Source organism: Macaca nemestrina, chromosome 1 (assembly GCF_043159975.1).
Source record: "Macaca nemestrina isolate mMacNem1 chromosome 1, mMacNem.hap1, whole genome shotgun sequence".
Taxonomy (NCBI): Eukaryota; Metazoa; Chordata; class Mammalia; order Primates; family Cercopithecidae; genus Macaca; species Macaca nemestrina.
The window spans coordinates 91,045,804-91,066,940 of record NC_092125.1 but is presented as its reverse complement, the minus strand read 5'-3'; positions in this window follow the sequence as shown (position 1 = coordinate 91,066,940).

Sequence of the window (21,137 nt, the reverse complement as noted above, 5' to 3'; positions counted from 1 at the left end):
CAGAACACTAAGCAGTTTCTCAGAAAGCTTCTTTCCAGATTTCATCTGAGGATATTTCCTTTTTCACCATAGCCCTCTAAGGGCTTCCAAATATCACTTTGCCAATTCCACAAGAACTGTCTTAGCGAAAGGCTTCTTGAGGGGAAAGCTGTAACTCTGTGAGATGATTTCACAGAACACAAAGAAGTTTCTCAGAAAGCTTCTTTCTCTTTGTTATCGGAGGATATTTCCTTTGGCCCTATAGTCTTCATAGGGATACGAAATATCTTTTCTCAATTCCAGAGAAATAAGGCTAGCAAAGAGATCCACGAAATGCACATGTAACTCTGTGAGATGAATTCACAGAACACTAAGCAGTTTCTCAGAAAGCTTCTTTCCAGATTTCATCTGAGGATATTTCCTTTTTCACCATAGCCCTCTATGGGCTTCAAAATATCACTTTGCCAATTCCACAAGAACTGTCTTAGCGAAAGGCTTCTTGAGGGGAAAGCTGTAACTCTGTGAGATGATTTCACAGAACACAAAGAAGTTTCTCAGAAAGCTTCTTTCTCTTTGTTATCGAAGGATATTTCCTTTGGCCCTATAGTCTTCAAAGGGATGAGAAATATCTGTTCTCAGATTCCACAGAAATAAGGCTAGCAAAGAGATCCACGAAATACAGATGTAACTCTGTGAGATGAATTCACAGAACCCTAAGCAGTTTCTCAGAAAGCTTCTTTCCAGATTTCATCTGAGGATATTTCCTTTTTCACCATAGCCCTCTATGGGCTTCCAAATATCACTTTGCCAATTCCACAAGAACTGTCTTAGCGAAAGGGTTCTTGAGGGGAAAGCTGTAACTCTGTGAGATGATTTCACAGAACACAAAGAAGTTTCTCAGAAAGCTTCTTTCTCTCTGTTATCGCAGGATATGTCCTTTGGCCCTATAGTCTTCAAAGGGATCCGAAATATCTGTTCTCAGATTCCACAGAAATAAGGCTAGCAAAGAGATCCACGAAATACAGATGTAACTCTGTGAGATGAATTCACAGAACACTAAGCAGTTTCTCAGAAAGCTTCTTTCCAGATTTCATCTGAGGATATTTCCTTTTTCACCATAGCCCTCTATGGGCTTCCAAATATCACTTTGCCAATTCCACAAGAACTGTCTTAGCGAATGGCTTCTTGAGGGGAAAGCTGTAACTCTGTGAGATGATTTCACAGAACACAAAGAAGTTTCTCAGAAAGCTTCTTTCTCTTTGTTATCGGAGGATATTTCCTTTGGCCCTATAGTCTTCATAGGGATCCGAAATATCTTTTCTCAGATTCCAGAGAAATAAGGCTAGCAAAGAGATCCACGAAATACACATGTAACTCTGTGAGATGAATTCACAGAACACTAAGCAGTTTCTCAGAAAGCTTCTTTCCAGATTTCATCTGAGGATATTTCCTTTTTCACCATAGCCCTCTATGGGCTTCCAAATATCACTTTGCCAATTCCACAAGAACTGTCTTAGCGAAATGCTTCTTGAGGGGAAAGCTGTAACTCTGTGAGATGATTTCACAGAACACAAAGAAGTTTCTCAGAAAGCTTCTTTCTCTTTGTTATCGGAGGATATTTCCTTTGGCCCTATAGTCTTCAAAGGGATCCGAAATATCTGTTCTCAGATTCCACAGAAATAAGGCTAGCAAAGAGATCCACGAAATACAGATGTAACTCTGTGAGATGAATTCACAGAACACTAAGCAGTTTCTCAGAAAGCTTCTTTCCAGATTTGATCTGAGGATATTTCCTTTTTCACCATAGCCCTCTATGGGCTTCCAAATATCACTTTGCCAATTCCACAAGAACTGTCTTAGCGAAAGGGTTCTTGAGGGGAAAGCTGTAACTCTGTGAGATGATTTCACAGAACACAAAGAAGTTTCTCAGAAAGCTTCTTTCTCTGTTATCGCAGGATATTTCCTTTGGCCCTATAGTCTTCAAAGGGATCCGAAATATCTGTTCTCAGATTCCAGAGAAATAAGGCTAGCAAAGAGATCCACGAAATACAGATGTAACTCTGTGAGATGAATTCACAGAACACTAAGCAGTTTCTCAGAAAGCTTCTTTCCAGATTTCATCTGAGGATATTTCCTTTTTCACCATAGCCCTCTATGGGCTTCCAAATATCACTTTGCCAATTCCACAAGAACTGTCTTAGCGAAAGGCTTCTTGAGGGGAAAGCTGTAAATCTGTGAGATGATTTCACAGAACACTAAGCAGTTTCTCAGAAAGCTTCTTTCCAGATTTCATCTGAGGATATTTCCTTTTTCACCATAGCCCTCTATGGGCTTCCATATATCTCTTTGCCAATTCCACAAGAACTGTCTTAGCGAAAGGCTTCTTGAGGGGAAAGCTGTAACTCTGTGAGATGATTTCACAGAACACAAAGAAGTTTCTCAGAAAGCTTCTTTCTCTTTGTTATCGGAGGATATTTCCTTTGGCCCTATAGTCTTCATAGGGATGCGAAATATCTTTTCTCAGATTCCACAGAAATAAGGCTAGCAAAGAGATCCACGAAATACACATGTAACTCTGTGAGATGAATTCACAGAACACTAAGCAGTTTCTCAGAAAGCTTCTTTCCAGATTTCATCTGAGGATACTTCCTTTTTCACCATAGCCCTCTATGGGCTTCCAAATATCACGTTGCCAATTCCACAAGAACTGTCTTAGCGAAAGGCTTCTTGAGGGGAAAGCTGTAACTCTGTGAGATGATTTCACAGAACAGAAAGAAGTTTCTCAGAAAGCTTCTTTCTCTTTGTTATCGCAGGATATTTCCTTTGGCCCTATAGTCTTCAAGGGGATGAGAAATATCTGTTCTCAGATTCCACAGAAATAAGGCTAGCAAAGAGATCCACGAAATACAGATGTAACTCTGTGAGATGAATTCACAGAACCCTAAGCAGTTTCTCAGAAAGCTTCTTTCCAGATTTCATCTGAGGATATTTCCTTTTTCACCATAGCCCTCTATGGGCTTCCAAATATCACTTTGCCAATTCCACAAGAACTGTCTTAGCGAAAGGCTTCTTGAGGGGAAAGCTGTAACTCTGTGAGATGATTTCACAGAACACAAAGAAGTTTCTCAGAAAGCTTCTTTCTCTTTGTTTTCGGAGGATATTTCCTTTGGCCCTATAGTCTTCAAAGGGATCCGAAATATCTGTTCTCAGACTCCACAGAAATAAGGCTAGCAAAGAGATCCAGGAAATACAGATGTAACGCTCTGAGATGAATTCACAGAACCCTAAGCAGTTTCTCAGAAAGCTTCTTTTCAGATTTCATCTGAGGATATTTCCTTTTTCACCATAGCCCTCTACGGGCTTCCAAATATCACTTTGCCAATTCCACAAGAACTGTCTTAGCGAAAGGGTTCTTGAGGGGAAAGCTGTAACTCTGTGAGATGATTTCACAGAACACTAAGCAGTTTCTCAGAAAGCTTCTTTCCAGATTTCATCTGAGGATATTTTCTTTTTCACCATAGCCCTCTATGGGCTTCCAAATATCTCTTTGCCAATTCCACAAGAACTGTCTTAGCGAAAGGCTTCTTGAGGGGAAAGCTGTAACTCTGTGAGATGATTTCACAGAACACAAAGAAGTTTCTCAGAAAGCTTCTTTCTCTTTGTTATCGGAGGATATTTCCTTTGGCCCTATAGTCTTCATAAGGATGCGAAATATCTTTTCTCAGATTCCACAGAAATAAGGCTAGCAAAGAGATCCACGAAATACACATGTAACTCTGTGAGATGAATTCACAGAACACTACGCAGTTTCTCAGAAAGCTTCTTTCCAGATTTCATCTGAGGATATTTCCTTTTTCACCATAGCCCTCTATGGGCTTCCAAATATCACTTTGCCAATTCCACAAGAACTGTCTTAGCGAAAGGCTTCTTGAGGGGAAAGCTGTAACTCTGTGAGATGATTTCACAGAACACAAAGAAGTTTCTCAGAAAGCTTCTTTCTCTTTGTTATCGCAGGATATTTCCTTTGGCCCTATAGTTTTCAAAGGGATCCGAAATATCTGTTCTCAGATTCCACAGAAATAAGGCTAGCAAAGAGATCCACGAAATACACATATAACTCTGTGAGATGAATTCACAGAACACTAAGCAGTTTCTCAGAAAGCTTCTTTCCAGATTTCATCTGAGGATATTTCCTTTTTCACCATAGCCCTCTAAGGGCTTCCAAATATCACTTTGCCAATTCCACAAGAACTGTCTTAGCGAAAGGCTTCTTGAGGGGAAAGCTGTAACTCTGTGAGATGATTTCACAGAACACAAAGAAGTTTCTCAGAAAGCTTCTTTCTCTTTGTTATCGGAGGATATTTCCTTTGGCCCTATAGTCTTCAAATGGATCCGAAATCTCTGTTCTCAGATTCCACAGAAATAAGGCTAGCAAAGAGATCCACGAAATACAGATGTAACTCTGTGAGATGAATTCACAGAACACTAAGCAGTTTCTCAGAAAGCTTCTTTCCAGATTTGATCTGAGGATATTTCCTTTTTCACCATAGCCCTCTATGGGCTTCCAAATATCACTTTGCCAATTCCACAAGAACTGTCTTAGCGAAAGGGTTCTTGAGGGGAAAGCTGTAACTCTGTGAGATGATTTCACAGAACACAAAGAAGTTTCTCAGAAATCTTCTTTCTCTCTGTTATCGCAGGATATTTCCTTTGGCTCTATAGTCTTCAAAGGGATCCGAAATATCTGTTCTCAGATTCCACAGAAATAAGGCTAGCAAAGAGATCCACGAAATACAGATGTAACTCTGTGAGATGAATTCACAGAACACTAAGCAGTTTCTCAGAAAGCTTCTTTCCAGATTTCATCTGAGGATATTTCCTTTTTCACCATAGCCCTCTATGGGCTTCCAAATATCACTTTGCCAATTCCACAAGAACTGTCTTAGCGAAAGGCTTCTTGAGGGGAAAGCTGTAACTCTGTGAGATGATTTCACAGAACACAAAGAAGTTTCTCAGAAAGCTTCTTTCTCTTTGTTATCGGAGGATATTTCCTTTGGCCCTATAGTCTTCAAAGGGATCCGAAATATCTGTTCTCAGATTCCACAGAAATAAGGCTAGCAAAGAGATCCACGAAATACAGATGTAACTCTGTGAGATGAATTCACAGAACACTAAGCAGTTTCTCAGAAAGCTTCTTTCCAGATTTCATCTGAGGATATTTCCTTTTTCACCATAGCCCTCTATGGGCTTCCAAATATCACTTTGCCAATTCCACAAGAACTGTCTTAGCGAATGGCTTCTTGAGGGGAAAGCTGTAACTCTGTGAGATGATTTCACAGAACACAAAGAAGTTTCTCAGAAAGCTTCTTTCTCTTTGTTATCGGAGGATATTTCCTTTGGCCCTATAGTCTTCATAGGGATCCGAAATATCTTTTCTCAGATTCCAGAGAAATAAGGCTAGCAAAGAGATCCACGAAATAAAACATGTAACTCTGTGAGATGAATTCACAGAACCCTAAGCAGTTTCTCAGAAAGCTTCTTTCCAGATTTCATCTGAGGATATTTCCTTTTTCACCATAGCCCTCTATGGGCTTCCAAATATCACTTTGCCAATTCCACAAGAACTGTCTTAGCGAAAGGCTTCTTGAGGGGAAAGCTGTAATTCTGTGAGATGATTTCACAGAACACAAAGAAGTTTCTCAGAAAGCTTCTTTCTCTTTGTTATCGGAGGATATTTCCTTTGGCCCTATAGTCTTCAAATGGATCCGAAATCTCTGTTCTCAGATTCCACAGAAATAAGGCTAGCAAAGAGATCCACGAAATACAGATGTAATTCTGTGAGATGAATTCACAGAACACTAAGCAGTTTCTCAGAAAGCTTCTTTCCAGATTTGATCTGAGGATATTTCCTTTTTCACCATAGCCCTCTATGGGCTTCCAAATATCACTTTGCCAATTCCACAAGAACTGTCTTAGCGAAAGGGTTCTTGAGGGGAAAGCTGTAACTCTGTGAGATGATTTCACAGAACACAAAGAAGTTTCTCAGAAAGCTTCTTTCTCTGTTATCGCAGGATATTTCCTTTGGCCCTATAGTCTTCAAAGGGATCCGAAATATCTGTTCTCAGATTCCAGAGAAATAAGGCTAGCAAAGAGATCCACGAAATACAGATGTAACTCTGTGAGATGAATTCACAGAACACTAAGCAGTTTCTCAGAAAGCTTCTTTCCAGATTTCATCTGAGGATATTTCCTTTTTCACCATAGCCCTCTATGGGCTTCCAAATATCACTTTGCCAATTCCACAAGAACTGTCATAGCGAAAGACTTCTTGAGGGGAAAGCTGTAAATCTGTGAGATGATTTCACAGAACACTAAGCAGTTTCTCAGAAATCTTCTTTCCAGATTTCATCTGAGGATATTTCCTTTTTCACCAGAGCCCTCTATGGGCTTCCATATATCTCTTTGCCAATTCCACAAGAACTGTCTTAGCGAAAGGCTTCTTGAGGGGAAAGCTGTAACTCTGTGAGATGATTTCACAGAACACAAAGAAGTTTCTCAGAAAGCTTCTTTCTCTTTGTTATCGGAGGATATTTCCTTTGGCCCTATAGTCTTCATAGGGATGCGAAATATCTTTTCTCAGATTCCACAGAAATAAGGCTAGCAAAGAGATCCACGAAATACACATGTAACTCTGTGAGATGAATTCACAGAACACTAAGTAGTTTCTCAGAAAGCTTCTTTCCAGATTTCATCTGAGGATATTTCCTTTTTCACCATAGCCCTCTATGGGCTTCCAAATATCTCTTTGCCAATTCCACAAGAACTGTCTTAGCGAAAGGCTTCTTGAGGGGAAAGCGGTAACTCTGTGAGATGATTTCACAGAACAGAAAGAAGTTTCTCAGAAAGCTTCTTTCTCTTTGTTATCGCAGGATATTTCCTTTGGCCCTATAGTCTTCAAAGGGATCCGAAATATCTGTTCTCAGATTCCACAGAAATAAGGCTAGCAAAGAGATCCACGAAATACAGATGTAACTCTGTGAGATGAATTCACAGAACCCTAAGCAGTTTCTCAGAAAGCTTCTTTCCAGAGTTCATCTGAGGATATTTCCTTTTTCACCATAGCCCTCTATGGGCTTCCAAATATCACTTTGCCAATTCCACAAGAACTGTCTTAGCGAAAGGGTTCTTTTGGGGAAAGCTGTAACTCTGTGAGATGATTTCACAGAACACAAAGAAGTTTCTCAGAAAGCTTCTTTCTCTTTGTTATCGCAGGATATTTCCTTTGGCACTATAGTCTTCAAAGGGATCCGAAATATCTGTTCTCAGATTCCACAGAAATAAGGCTAGCAAAGAGATCCACGAAATACAGATGTAACTCTGTGAGATGAATTCACAGAACACTAAGCAGTTTCTCAGAAAGCTTCTTTCCAGATTTCATCTGAGGATACTTCCTTTTTCACCATAGCCCTCTATGGGCTTCCAAATATCACTTTGCCAATTCCACAAGAACTGTCTTAGCGAAAGGCTTCTTGAGGGGAAAGCTGTAACTCTGTGAGATGATTTCACAGAACAGAAAGAAGTTTCTCAGAAAGCTTCTTTCTCTTTGTTATCGGAGGATATTTCCTTTGGCCCTATAGTCTTCAAAGGGATCCGAAATATCTGTTCTCAGATTCCACAGAAATAAGGCTAGCAAAGAGATCCACGAAATACAGATGTAACTCTGTGAGATGAATTCACAGAACACTAAGCAGTTTCTCAGAAAGCTTCTTTCCAGATTTCATCTGAGGATATTTCCTTTTTCACCATAGTCCTCTATGGGCTTCCATATATCACTTTGCCAATTCCACAAGAACTGTCTTAGCGAAAGGCTTCTTGAGGGGAAAGCTGTAACTCTGTGAGATGATTTCACAGAACAGAAAGAAGTTTCTCAGAAAGCTTCTTTCTCTTTGTTATCGGAGGATATTTCCTTTGGCCCTATAGTCTTCAAAGGGATCCGAAATATCTGTTCTCAGACTCCACAGAAATAAGGCTAGCAAAGAGATCCACGAAATACAGATGTAACGCTCTGAGATGAATTCACAGAACACTAAGCAGTTTCTCAGAAAGCTTCTTTCCAGATTTCATCTGAGGATATTTCCTTTTTCACCATAGCCCTCTATGGGCTTCCAAATATCACTTTGCCAATTCCACAAGAACTGTCTTAGCGAAAGGCTTCTTGAGGGGAAAGCTGTAACTCTGTGAGATGATTTTACAGAACACTAAGCAGTTTCTCAGAAAGCTTCTTTCCAGATTTCATCTGAGGATATTTCCTTTTTCACCATAGCCCTCTATAGGCTTCCATATATCTCTTTGCCAATTCCACAAGAACTGTCTTAGCGAAAGGCTTCTTGAGGGGAAAGCTGTAACTCTGTGAGATGATTTCACAGAACACAAAGAAGTTTCTCAGAAAGCTTCTTTCTCTTTGTTATCGGAGGATATTTCCTTTGGCCCTATAGTCTTCATAGGGATGCGAAATATCTTTTCTCAGATTCCACAGAAATAAGGCTAGCAAAGAGATCCACGAAATACACATGTAACTCTGTGAGATGAATTCACAGAACACTAAGCAGTTTCTCAGAAAACTTCTTTCCAGATTTCATCTGAGGATATTTCCTTTTTCACCATAGCCCTCTATGGGCTTCCAAATATCACTTTGCCAATTCCACAAGAACTGTCTTAGCGAAAGGGTTCTTTTGGGGAAAGCTGTAACTCTGTGAGATGATTTCACAGAACACAAAGAAGTTTCTCAGAAAGCTTCTTTCTCTTTGTTATCGCAGGATATTTCCTTTGGCACTATAGTCTTCAAAGGGATCCGAAATATCTGTTCTCAGATTCCACAGAAATAAGGCTAGCAAAGAGATCCACGAAATACAGATGTAACTCTGTGAGATGAATTCACAGAACACTAAGCAGTTTCTCAGAAAGCTTCTTTCCAGATTTCATCTGAGGATACTTCCTTTTTCACCATAGCCCTCTATGGGCTTCCAAATATCACGTTGCCAATTCCACAAGAACTGTCTTAGCGAAAGGCTTCTTGAGGGGAAAGCTGTAACTCTGTGAGATGATTTCACAGAACAGAAAGAAGTTTCTCAGAAAGCTTCTTTCTCTTTGTTATCGCAGGATATTTCCTTTGGCCCTATAGTCTTCAAAGGGATCCGAAATATCTGTTCTCAGATTGCAGAGAAATAAGGCTAGCAAAGAGATCCACGAAATACAGATGTAACTCTGTGAGATGAATTCACAGAACACTAAGCAGTTTCTCAGAAAGCTTCTTTCCAGATTTCATCTGAGGATATTTCCTTTTTCACCATAGCCCTCTATGGGCTTCCAAATATCACTTTGCCAATTCCACAAGAACTGTCATAGCGAAAGACTTCTTGAGGGGAAAGCTGTAAATCTGTGAGATGATTTCACAGAACACTAAGCAGTTTCTCAGAAATCTTCTTTCCAGATTTCATCTGAGGATATTTCCTTTTTCACCATAGCCCTCTATGGGCTTCCATATATCTCTTTGCCAATTCCACAAGAACTGTCTTAGCGAAAGGCTTCTTGAGGGGAAAGCTGTAACTCTGTGAGATGATTTCACAGAACACAAAGAAGTTTCTCAGAAAGCTTCTTTCTCTTTGTTATCGGAGGATATTTCCTTTGGCCCTATAGTCTTCATAGGGATGCGAAATATCTTTTCTCAGATTCCACAGAAATAAGGCTAGCAAAGAGATCCACGAAATACACATGTAAGTCTGTGAGATGAATTCACAGAACACTAAGCAGTTTCTCAGAAAGCTTCTTTCCAGATTTCATCTGAGGATATTTCCTTTTTCACCATAGCCCTCTATGGGCTTCCAAATATCTCTTTGCCAATTCCACAAGAACTGTCTTAGTTAAAGGCTTCTTGAGGGGAAAGCGGTAACTCTGTGAGATGATTTCACAGAACAGAAAGAAGTTTCTCAGAAAGCTTCTTTCTCTTTGTTATCGCAGGATATTTCCTTTGGCCCTATAGTCTTCAAAGGGATCCGAAATATCTGTTCTCAGATTCCACAGAAATAAGGCTAGCAAAGAGATCCACGAAATACAGATGTAACTCTGTGAGATGAATTCACAGAACCCTAAGCAGTTTCTCAGAAAGCTTCTTTCCATAGTTCATCTGAGGATATTTCCTTTTTCACCATAGCCCTCTATGGGCTTCCAAATATCACTTTGCCAATTCCACAAGAACTGTCTTAGCGAAAGGGTTCTTTTGGGGAAAGCTGTAACTCTGTGAGATGATTTCACAGAACAGAAAGAAGTTTCTCAGAAAGCTTCTTTCTCTTTGTTATCGCAGGATATTTCCTTTGGCCCTATAGTCTTCAAAGGGATCCGAAATATCTGTTCTCAGACTCCACAGAAATAAGGCTAGCAAAGAGATCCACGAAATACACATGTAACGCTCTGAGATGAATTCACAGAACACTAAGCAGTTTCTCAGAAAGCTTCTTTCCAGATTTCATCTGAGGATATTTCCTTTTTCACCATAGCCCTCTACGGGCTTCCAAATATCACTTTGCCAATTCCACAAGAACTGTCTTAGCGAAAGGCTTCTTGAGGGGAAAGCTGTAACTCTGTGAGATGATTTCACAGAACACTAAGCAGTTTCTCAGAAAGCTTCTTTCCAGATTTCATCTGAGGATATTTTCTTTTTCACCATAGCCCTCTATGGGCTTCCAAATATCTCTTTGCCAATTCCACAAGAACTGTCTTAGCGAAAGGCTTCTTGAGGGGAAAGCTGTAACTCTGTGAGATGATTTCACAGAACACAAAGAAGTTTCTCAGAAAGCTTCTTTCTCTTTGTTATCGGAGGATATTTCCTTTGGCCCTATAGTCTTCAAAGGGATCCGAAATATCTTTTCTCAGATTTCACAGAAATAAGGCTAGCAAAGAGATCCACGAAATACACATGTAACTCTGTGAGATGAATTCACAGAACACTACGCAGTTTCTCAGAAAGCTTCTTTCCAGATTTCATCTGAGGATATTTCCTTTTTCACCATAGCCCTCTATGGGCTTCCAAATATCACTTTGCCAATTCCACAAGAACTGTCTTAGCGAAAGGCTTCTTGAGGGGAAAGCTGTAACTCTGTGAGATGATTTCACAGAACACAAAGAAGTTTCTCAGAAAGCTTCTTTCTCTTTGTTATCGCAGGATATTTCCTTTGGCCCTATAGTTTTCAAAGGGATCCGAATTATCTGTTCTCAGATTCCACAGAAATAAGGCTAGCAAAGAGATCCACGAAATACAGATGTAACTCTGTGAGATGAATTCACAGAACACTAAGCAGTTTCTCAGAAAGCTTCTTTCCAGATTTCATCTGAGGATATTTCCTTTTTCACCATAGCCCTCTATGGGCTTCAAAATATCACTTTGCCAATTCCACAAGAACTGTCTTAGCGAAAGGCTTCTTGAGGGGAAAGCTGTAACTCTGTGAGATGATTTCACAGAACACAAAGAAGTTTCTCAGAAAGCTTCTTTCTCTTTGTTATCGGAGGATATTTCCTTTGGCCCTATAGTCTTCAAATGGATCCGAAATCTCTGTTCTCAGATTCCACAGAAATAAGGCTAGCAAAGAGATCCACGAAATACAGATGTAACTCTGTGAGATGAATTCACAGAACACTAAGCAGTTTCTCAGAAAGCTTCTTTCCAGATTTGATCTGAGGATATTTCCTTTTTCACCATAGCCCTCTATGGGCTTCCAAATATCACTTTGCCAATTCCACAAGAACTGTCTTAGCGAAAGGGTTCTTGAGGGGAAAGCTGTAACTCTGTGAGATGATTTCACAGAACACAAAGAAGTTTCTCAGAAATCTTCTTTCTCTCTGTTATCGCAGGATATTTCCTTTGGCCCTATAGTCCTCAAAGGGATCCGAAATATCTGTTCTCAGATTCCACAGAAATAAGGCTAGCAAAGAGATCCACGAAATACAGATGTAACTCTGTAAGATGAATTCACAGAACACTAAGCAGTTTCTCAGAAAGCTTCTTTCCAGATTTCATCTGAGGATATTTCCTTTTTCACCATAGCCCTCTATGGGCTTCCAAATATCACTTTGCCAATTCCACAAGAACTGTCTTAGCGAAAGGCTTCTTGAGGGGAAAGCTGTAACTCTGTGAGATGATTTCACAGAACAGAAAGAAGTTTCTCAGAAAGCTTCTTTCTCTTTGTTATCGGAGGATATTTCCTTTGGCCCTATAGTCTTCAAAGGGATCCGAAATATCTGTTCTCAGATTCCACAGAAATAAGGCTAGCAAAGAGATCCACGAAATACAGATGTAACTCTGTGAGATGAATTCACAGAACACTAAGCAGTTTCTCAGAAAGCTTCTTTCCAGATTTCATCTGAGGATATTTCCTTTTTCACCATAGTCCTCTATGGGCTTCCATATATCACTTTGCCAATTCCACAAGAACTGTCTTAGCGAAAGGCTTCTTGAGGGGAAAGCTGTAACTCTGTGAGATGATTTCACAGAACAGAAAGAAGTTTCTCAGAAAGCTTCTTTCTCTTTGTTATCGGAGGATATTTCCTTTGGCCCTATAGTCTTCAAAGGGATCCGAAATATCTGTTCTCAGACTCCACAGAAATAAGGCTAGCAAAGAGATCCACGAAATACAGATGTAACGCTCTGAGATGAATTCACAGAACACTAAGCAGTTTCTCAGAAAGCTTCTTTCCAGATTTCATCTGAGGATATTTCCTTTTTCACCATAGCCCTCTATGGGCTTCCAAATATCACTTTGCCAATTCCACAAGAACTGTCTTAGCGAAAGGCTTCTTGAGGGGAAAGCTGTAACTCTGTGAGATGATTTTACAGAACACTAAGCAGTTTCTCAGAAAGCTTCTTTCCAGATTTCATCTGAGGATATTTCCTTTTTCACCATAGCCCTCTATAGGCTTCCATATATCTCTTTGCCAATTCCACAAGAACTGTCTTAGCGAAAGGCTTCTTGAGGGGAAAGCTGTAACTCTGTGAGATGATTTCACAGAACACAAAGAAGTTTCTCAGAAAGCTTCTTTCTCTTTGTTATCGGAGGATATTTCCTTTGGCCCTATAGTCTTCATAGGGATGCGAAATATCTTTTCTCAGATTCCACAGAAATAAGGCTAGCAAAGAGATCCACGAAATACACATGTAACTCTGTGAGATGAATTCACAGAACACTAAGCAGTTTCTCAGAAAACTTCTTTCCAGATTTCATCTGAGGATATTTCCTTTTTCACCATAGCCCTCTATGGGCTTCCAAATATCACTTTGCCAATTCCACAAGAACTGTCTTAGCGAAAGGCTTCTTGAGGGGAAAGCGGTAACTCTGTGAGATGATTTCACAGAACAGAAAGAAGTTTCTCAGAAAGCTTCTTTCTCTTTGTTATCGCAGGATATTTCCTTTGGCCCTATAGTCTTCAAAGGGATCCGAAATATCTGTTCTCAGATTCCACAGAAATAAGGCTAGCAAAGAGATCCACGAAATACACATGTAACTCTGTGAGATGAATTCACAGAACCCTAAGCAGTTTCTCAGAAAGCTTCTTTCCAGATTTCATCTGAGGATATTTCCTTTTTCACCATAGCCCTCTATGGGCTTCCAAATATCACTTTGCCAATTCCAAAAGAACTGTCTTAGCGAAAGGCTTCTTGAGGGGAAAGCTGTAACTCTGTGAGATGATTTCACAGAACACAAAGAAGTTTCTCAGAAAGCTTCTTTCTCTTTGTTTTCGGAGGATATTTCCTTTGGCCCTATAGTCTTCAAAGGGATCCGAAATATCTGTTCTCAGACTCCACAGAAAAAAGGTAGCAAAGAGATCCACGAAATACAGATGTAACGCTCTGAGATGAATTCACGGAACACTAAGCAGTTTCTCAGAAAGCTTCTTTCCAGATTTCATCTGAGGATATTTCCTTTTTCACCATAGCCCTCTACGGGCTTCCAAATATCACTTTGCCAATTCCACAAGAACTGTCTTAGCGAAAGGCTTCTTGAGGGGAAAGCTGTATCTCTGTGAGATGATTTCACAGAACACTAAGCAGTTTCTCAGAAAGCTTCTTTCCAGATTTCATCTGAGGATATTTTCTTTTTCACCGTAGCCCTCTATGGGCTTCCAAATATCTCTTTGCCAATTCCACAAGAACTGTCTTAGCGAAAGGCTTCTTGAGGGGAAAGCTGTAACTCTGTGAGATGATTTCACAGAACACAAAGAAGTTTCTCAGAAAGCTTCTTTCTCTTTGTTATCAGAGGATATTTCCTTTGGCCCTATAGTCTTCAAAGGGATCCGAAATATCTGTTCTCAGACTCCACAGAAAAAAGGTAGCAAAGAGATCCACGAAATACAGATGTAACGCTCTGAGATGAATTCACGGAACACTAAGCAGTTTCTCAGAAAGCTTCTTTCCAGATTTCATCTGAGGATATTTCCTTTTTCACCATAGCCCTCTACGGGCTTCCAAATATCACTTTGCCAATTCCACAAGAACTGTCTTAGCGAAAGGCTTCTTGAGGGGAAAGCTGTATCTCTGTGAGATGATTTCACAGAACACTAAGCAGTTTCTCAGAAAGCTTCTTTCCAGATTTCATCTGAGGATATTTTCTTTTTCACCGTAGCCCTCTATGGGCTTCCAAATATCTCTTTGCCAATTCCACAAGAACTGTCTTAGCGAAAGGCTTCTTGAGGGGAAAGCTGTAACTCTGTGAGATGATTTCACAGAACACAAAGAAGTTTCTCAGAAAGCTTCTTTCTCTTTGTTATCGGAGGATATTTCCTTTGGCCCTATAGTCTTCAAAGGGATCCGAAATATCTGTTCTCAGACTCCACAGAAATAAGGCTAGCAAAGAGATCCACGAAATACAGATGTAACGCTCTGAGATGAATTCACAGAACACTAAGCAGTTTCTCAGAAAGCTTCTTTCCAGATTTCATCTGAGGATATTTCCTTTTTCACCATAGCCCTCTATGGGCTTCCAAATATCACTTTGCCAATTCCACAAGAACTGTCTTAGCGAAAGGCTTCTTGAGGGGAAAGCTGTAACTCTGTGAGATGATTTTACAGAACACTAAGCAGTTTCTCAGAAAGCTTCTTTCCAGATTTCATCTGAGGATATTTCCTTTTTCACCATAGCCCTCTATGGGCTTCCATATATCTCTTTGCCAATTCCACAAGAACTGTCTTAGCGAAAGGCTTCTTGAGGGGAAAGCTGTAACTCTGTGAGATGATTTCACAGAACACAAAGAAGTTTCTCAGAAAGCTTCTTTCTCTTTGTTTTCGGAGGATATTTCCTTTGGCCCTATAGTCTTCATAGGGATGCGAAATATCTTTTCTCAGATTCCACAGAAATAAGGCTAGCAAAGAGATCCACGAAATACACATGTAACTCTGTGAGATGAATTCACAGAACACTAAGCAGTTTCTCAGAAAGCTTCTTTCCAGATTTCATCTGAGGATATTTCCTTTTTCACCATAGCCCTCTATGGGCTTCCAAATATCACTTTGCCAATTCCACAAGAACTGTCTTAGCGAAAGGCTTCTTGAGGGGAAAGCGGTAACTCTGTGAGATGATTTCACAGAACAGAAAGAAGTTTCTCAGAAAGCTTCTTTCTCTTTGTTATCGCAGGATATTTCCTTTGGCCCTATAGTCTTCAAAGGGATCCGAAATATCTGTTCTCAGATTCCACAGAAATAAGGCTAGCAAAGAGATCCACGAAATACACATGTAACTCTGTGAGATGAATTCACAGATCCCTAAGCAGTTTCTCAGAAAGCTTCTTTCCAGATTTCATCTGAGGATATTTCCTTTTTCACCATAGCCCTCTATGGGCTTCCAAATATCACTTTGCCAATTCCACAAGAACTGTCTTAGCGAAAGGCTTCTTGAGGGGAAAGCTGTAACTCTGTGAGATGATTTCACAGAACACAAAGAAGTTTCTCAGAAAGCTTCTTTCTCTTTGTTTTCGGAGGATATTTCCTTTGGCCCTATAGTCTTCAAAGGGATCCGAAATATCTGTTCTCAGACTCCACAGAAAAAAGGCTAGCAAAGAGATCCACGAAATACAGATGTAACGCTCTGAGATGAATTCACAGAACACTAAGCAGTTTCTCAGAAAGCTTCTTTCCAGATTTCATCTGAGGATATTTCCTTTTTCACCATAGCCCTCTACGGGCTTCCAAATATCACTTTGCCAATTCCACAAGAACTGTCTTAGCGAAAGGCTTCTTGAGGGGAAAGCTGTAACTCTGTGAGATGATTTCACAGAACACTAAGCAGTTTCTCAGAAAGCTTCTTTCCAGATTTCATCTGAGGATATTTTCTTTTTCACCATAGCCCTCTATGGGCTTCCAAATATCTCTTTGCCAATTTCACAAGAACTGTCTTAGCGAAAGGCTTCTTGAGGGGAAAGCTGTAACTCTGTGAGATGATTTCACAGAACACAAAGAAGTTTCTCAGAAAGCTTCTTTCTCTTTGTTATCGGAGGATATTTCCTTTGGCCCTATAGTCTTCATAGGGATGCGAAATATCTTTTCTCAGATTCCACAGAAATAAGGCTAGCAAAGAGATCCACGAAATACACATGTAACTCTGTGAGATGAATTCACAGAACACTAAGCAGTTTCTCAGAAAGCTTCTTTCCAGATTTCATCTGAGGATATTTCCTTTTTCACCATAGCCCTCTATGGGCTTCAAAATATCACTTTGCCAATTCCACAAGAACTGTCTTAGCGAAAGGCTTCTTGAGGGGAAAGCTGTAACTCTGTGAGATGATTTCACAGAACACAAAGAAGTTTCTCAGAAAGCTTCTTTCTCTTTGTTATCGGAGGATATTTCCTTTGGCCCTATAGTCTTCAAATGGATCCGAAATCTCTGTTCTCAGATTCCACAGAAATAAGGCTAGCAAAGAGATCCACGAAATACAGATGTAACTCTGTGAGATGAATTCACAGAACACTAAGCAGTTTCTCAGAAAGCTTCTTTCCAGATTTGATCTGAGGATATTTCCTTTTTCACCATAGCCCTCTATGGGCTTCCAAATATCACTTTGCCAATTCCACAATAACTGTCTTAGCGAAAGGGTTCTTGAGGGGAAAGCTGTAACTCTGTGAGATGATTTCACAGAACACAAAGAAGTTTCTCAGAAAGCTTCTTTCTCTCTGTTATCGCAGGATATTTCCTTTGGCCCTATAGCCTTCAAAGGGATCCGAAATATCTGTTCTCAGATTCCACAGAAATAAGGCTAGCAAAGAGATCCACGAAATACAGATGTAACTCTGTGAGATGAATTCACAGAACACTAAGCAGTTTCTCAGAAAGCTTCTTTCCAGATTTCATCTGAGGATATTTCCTTTTTCACCATAGCCCTCTATGGGCTTCCAAATATCACTTTGCCAATTCCACAAGAACTGTCTTAGCGAAAGGCTTCTTGAGGGGAAAGCTGTAACTCTGTGAGATGATTTCACAGAACAGAAAGAAGTTTCTCAGAAAGCTTCTTTCTCTTTGTTATCGGAGGATATTTCCTTTGGCCCTATAGTCTTCAAAGGGATCCGAAATATCTGTTCTCAGATTCCACAGAAATAAGGGTAGCAAAGAGATCCACGAAATACAGATGTAACTCTGTGAGATGAATTCACAGAACACTAAGCAGTTTCTCAGAAAGCTTCTTTCCAGATTTCATCTGAGGATATTTCCTTTTTCACCATAGCCCTCTATGGGCTTCCATATATCACTTTGCCAATTCAACAAGAACTGTCTTAGAGAAAGGCTTCTTGAGGGGAAAGCTGTAACTCTGTGAGATGATTTCACAGAACAGAAAGAAGTTTCTCAGAAAGCTTCTTTCTCTTTGTTATCGGAGGATATTTCCTTTGGCCCTATAGTCTTCAAAGGGATCCGAAATATCTGTTCTCAGACTCCACAGAAATAAGGCTAGCAAAGAGATCCACGAAATACAGATGTAACGCTCTGAGATGAATTCACAGAACACTAAGCAGTTTCTCAGAAAGCTTCTTTCTCTTTGTTATCGGAGGATATTTCCTTTGGCCCTATAGTCTTCAAAGGGATCCGAAATACCTGTTCTCAGATTCCACAGAAATAAGGCTAGCAAAGAGATCCACGAAATACAGATGTAACTCTGTGAGATGAATTCACAGAACACTAAGCAGTTTCTCAGAAAGCTTCTTTCCAGATTTCATCTGAGGATATTTCCTTTTTCACCATAGCCCTCTATGAGCTTCCAAATATCACTTTGCCAATTCCACAAGAACTGTCTTAGCGAAAGGCTTCTTGAGGGGAAAGCTGTAACTCTGTGAGATGATTTCACAGAACAGAAAGAAGTTTCTCAGAAAGCTTCTTTCTCTTTGTTATCGGAGGATATTTCCTTTGGCCCTATAGTCTTCAAAGGGATCCGAAATATCTGTTCTCAGATTCCACAGAAATAAGGCTAGCAAAGAGATCCACGAAATACAGATGTAACTCTGTGAGATGAATTCACAGAACACTAAGCAGTTTCTCCGAAAGCTTCTTTCCAGATTTGATCTGAGGATATTTCCTTTTTCACCATAGCCCTCTATGGGCTTCCATATATCACTTTGCAAATTCCACAAGAACTGTCTTAGCGAAAGGCTTCTTGAGGGGAAAGCTGTAACTCTGTGAGATGATTTCACAGAACACAAAGAAGTTTCTCAGAAAGCTTCTTTCTCTTTGTTATCGGAGGATATTTCCTTTGGCCCTATAGTCTTCAAAGGGATCCGAAATATCTGTTCTCAGACTCCACAGAAATAAGGCTAGCAAAGAGATCCACGAAATACAGATGTAACGCTCTGAGATGAATTCACAGAACAGTAAGCAGTTTCTCAGAAAGCTTCTTTCCAGATTTCATCTGAGGATATTTCCTTTTTCACCATAGCCCTCTATGGGCTTCCAAATATCACTTTGCCAATTCCACAAGAACTGTCTTAGCGAAAGGCTTCTTGAGGGAAAAGCTGTAACTCTCTGAGATGATTTCTCAGAACACTAAGCAGTTTCTCAGAAAGCTTCTTTCCAGATTTCATCTGAGGATATTTCCTTTTTCACCATCGCCCTCTATGGGCTTCCATATATCTCTTTGCCAATTCCACAAGAACTGTCTTAGCGAAAGGCTTCTTGAGGGGAAAGCTGTAACTCTGTGAGATGATTTCACAGAACACAAAGAAGTTTCTCAGAAAGCTTCTTTCTCTTTGTTATCGGAGGATATTTCCTTTGGCCCTATAGTCTTCAAAGGGATCCGAAATATCTGTTCTCAGATTCCACAGAAATAAGGCTAGCAAAGAGATCCACGAAATACAGATGTAACGCTGTGAGATGAATTCACAAAACACTAAGCAGTTTCTCAGAAAGCTTCTTTCCAGATTTCATCTGAGGATATTTCCTTTTTCACCATAGCCCTCTACGGGCTTCCAAATATCACTTTGCCAATTCCACAAGAACTGTCTTAGCGAAAGGCTTCTTGAGGGGAAAGCTGTAACTCTGTGAGATGATTTCACAGAACACTAAGCAGTTTCTCAGAAAGCTTCTTTCCATATTTCATCTGAGGATATTTTCTTTTTCACCATAGCCCTCTATGGGCTTCCAAATATCTCTTTGCCAATTCCACAAGAACTGTCTTAGCGAAAGGCTTCTTGAGGGGAAAGCTGTAACTCTGTGAGATGATTTCACAGAACACAAAGAAGTTTCTCAGAAAGCTTCTTTCTCTTTGTTATCGCAGGATATTTCCTTTGGCCCTATAGTCTTCAAAGGGATCCGAAATATCTCTTCTCAGATTCCACAGAAATAAGGCTAGCAAAGAGATCCACGAAATACAGATGTAACTCTGTGAGATGAATTCACAGAACACTAAGCAGTTTCTTAGAAAGCTTCTTTTCCGATTTCATCTGAGGATATTTCCTTTTTCACCATAGCCCTCTATGGGCTTCCAAATATCACTTTGCCAATTCCACAAGAACTGTCTTAGCGAAAGGCTTCTTGAGGGGAAAGCTGTAACTCTGTGAGATGATTTCACAGAACACAAAGAAGTTTCTCAGAAAGCTTCTTTCTCTTTGTTATCGGAGGATATTTCCTTTGGCCCTATAGTCTTCAAAGGGATCCGAAATATCTGTTCTCAGACTCCACAGAAATAAGGCTAGCAAAGAGATCCACGAAATACAGATGTAACGCTGTGAGATGAATTCACAAAACACTAAGCAGTTTCTCAGAAAGCTTCTTTCCAGATTTCATCTGAGGATATTTCCTTTTTCACCAAAGCCCTCTACGGGCTTCCAAATATCACTCTGCCAATTCCACAAGAACTGTCTTAGCGAAAGGCTTCTTGAGGGGAAAGCTGTAACTCTGTGAGATGATTTCACAGAACACTAAGCGGTTTCTCAGAAAGCTTCTTTCCAGATTTCATCTGAGGATATTTTCTTTTTCACCATAGCCCTCTATGGGCTTCCAAATATCTCTTTGCCAATTCCACAAGAACTGTCTTAGCGAAAGGCTTCTTGAGGGGAAAGCTGTAACTCTGTGAGATGATTTCACAGAACACAAAGAAGTTTCTCAGAAAGCTTCTTTCTCTTTGTTATCGGAGGATATTTCCTTTGGCCCTATAGTCTTCAAAGGGATCCGAAATATCTGTTCTCAGACTCCACAGAAATAAGGCTAGCAAAGAGATCCACGAAATACAGATGTAACGCTCTGAGATGAATTCACAGAACACTAAGCAGTTTCTCAGAAAGCTTCTTTCCAGATTTCATCTGAGGATATTTCGTTTTTCACCATAGCCCTCTATGGGCTTCCAAATATCACTTTGCCAATTCCACAAGAACTGTCTTAGCGAAAGGCTTCTTGAGGGGAAAGCTGTAACTCTGTGAGATGATTTTACAGAACACTAAGCAGTTTCTCAGAAAGCTTCTTTCCAGATTTCATCTGAGGATATTTCCTTTTTCACCATAGCCCTCTATGGGCTTCCATATATCTCTTTGCCAATTCCACAAGAACTGTCTTAGCGAAAGGCTTCTTGAGGGGAAAGCTGTAACTCTGTGAGATGATTTCACAGAACACAAAGAAGTTTCTCAGAAAGCTTCTTTCTCTTTG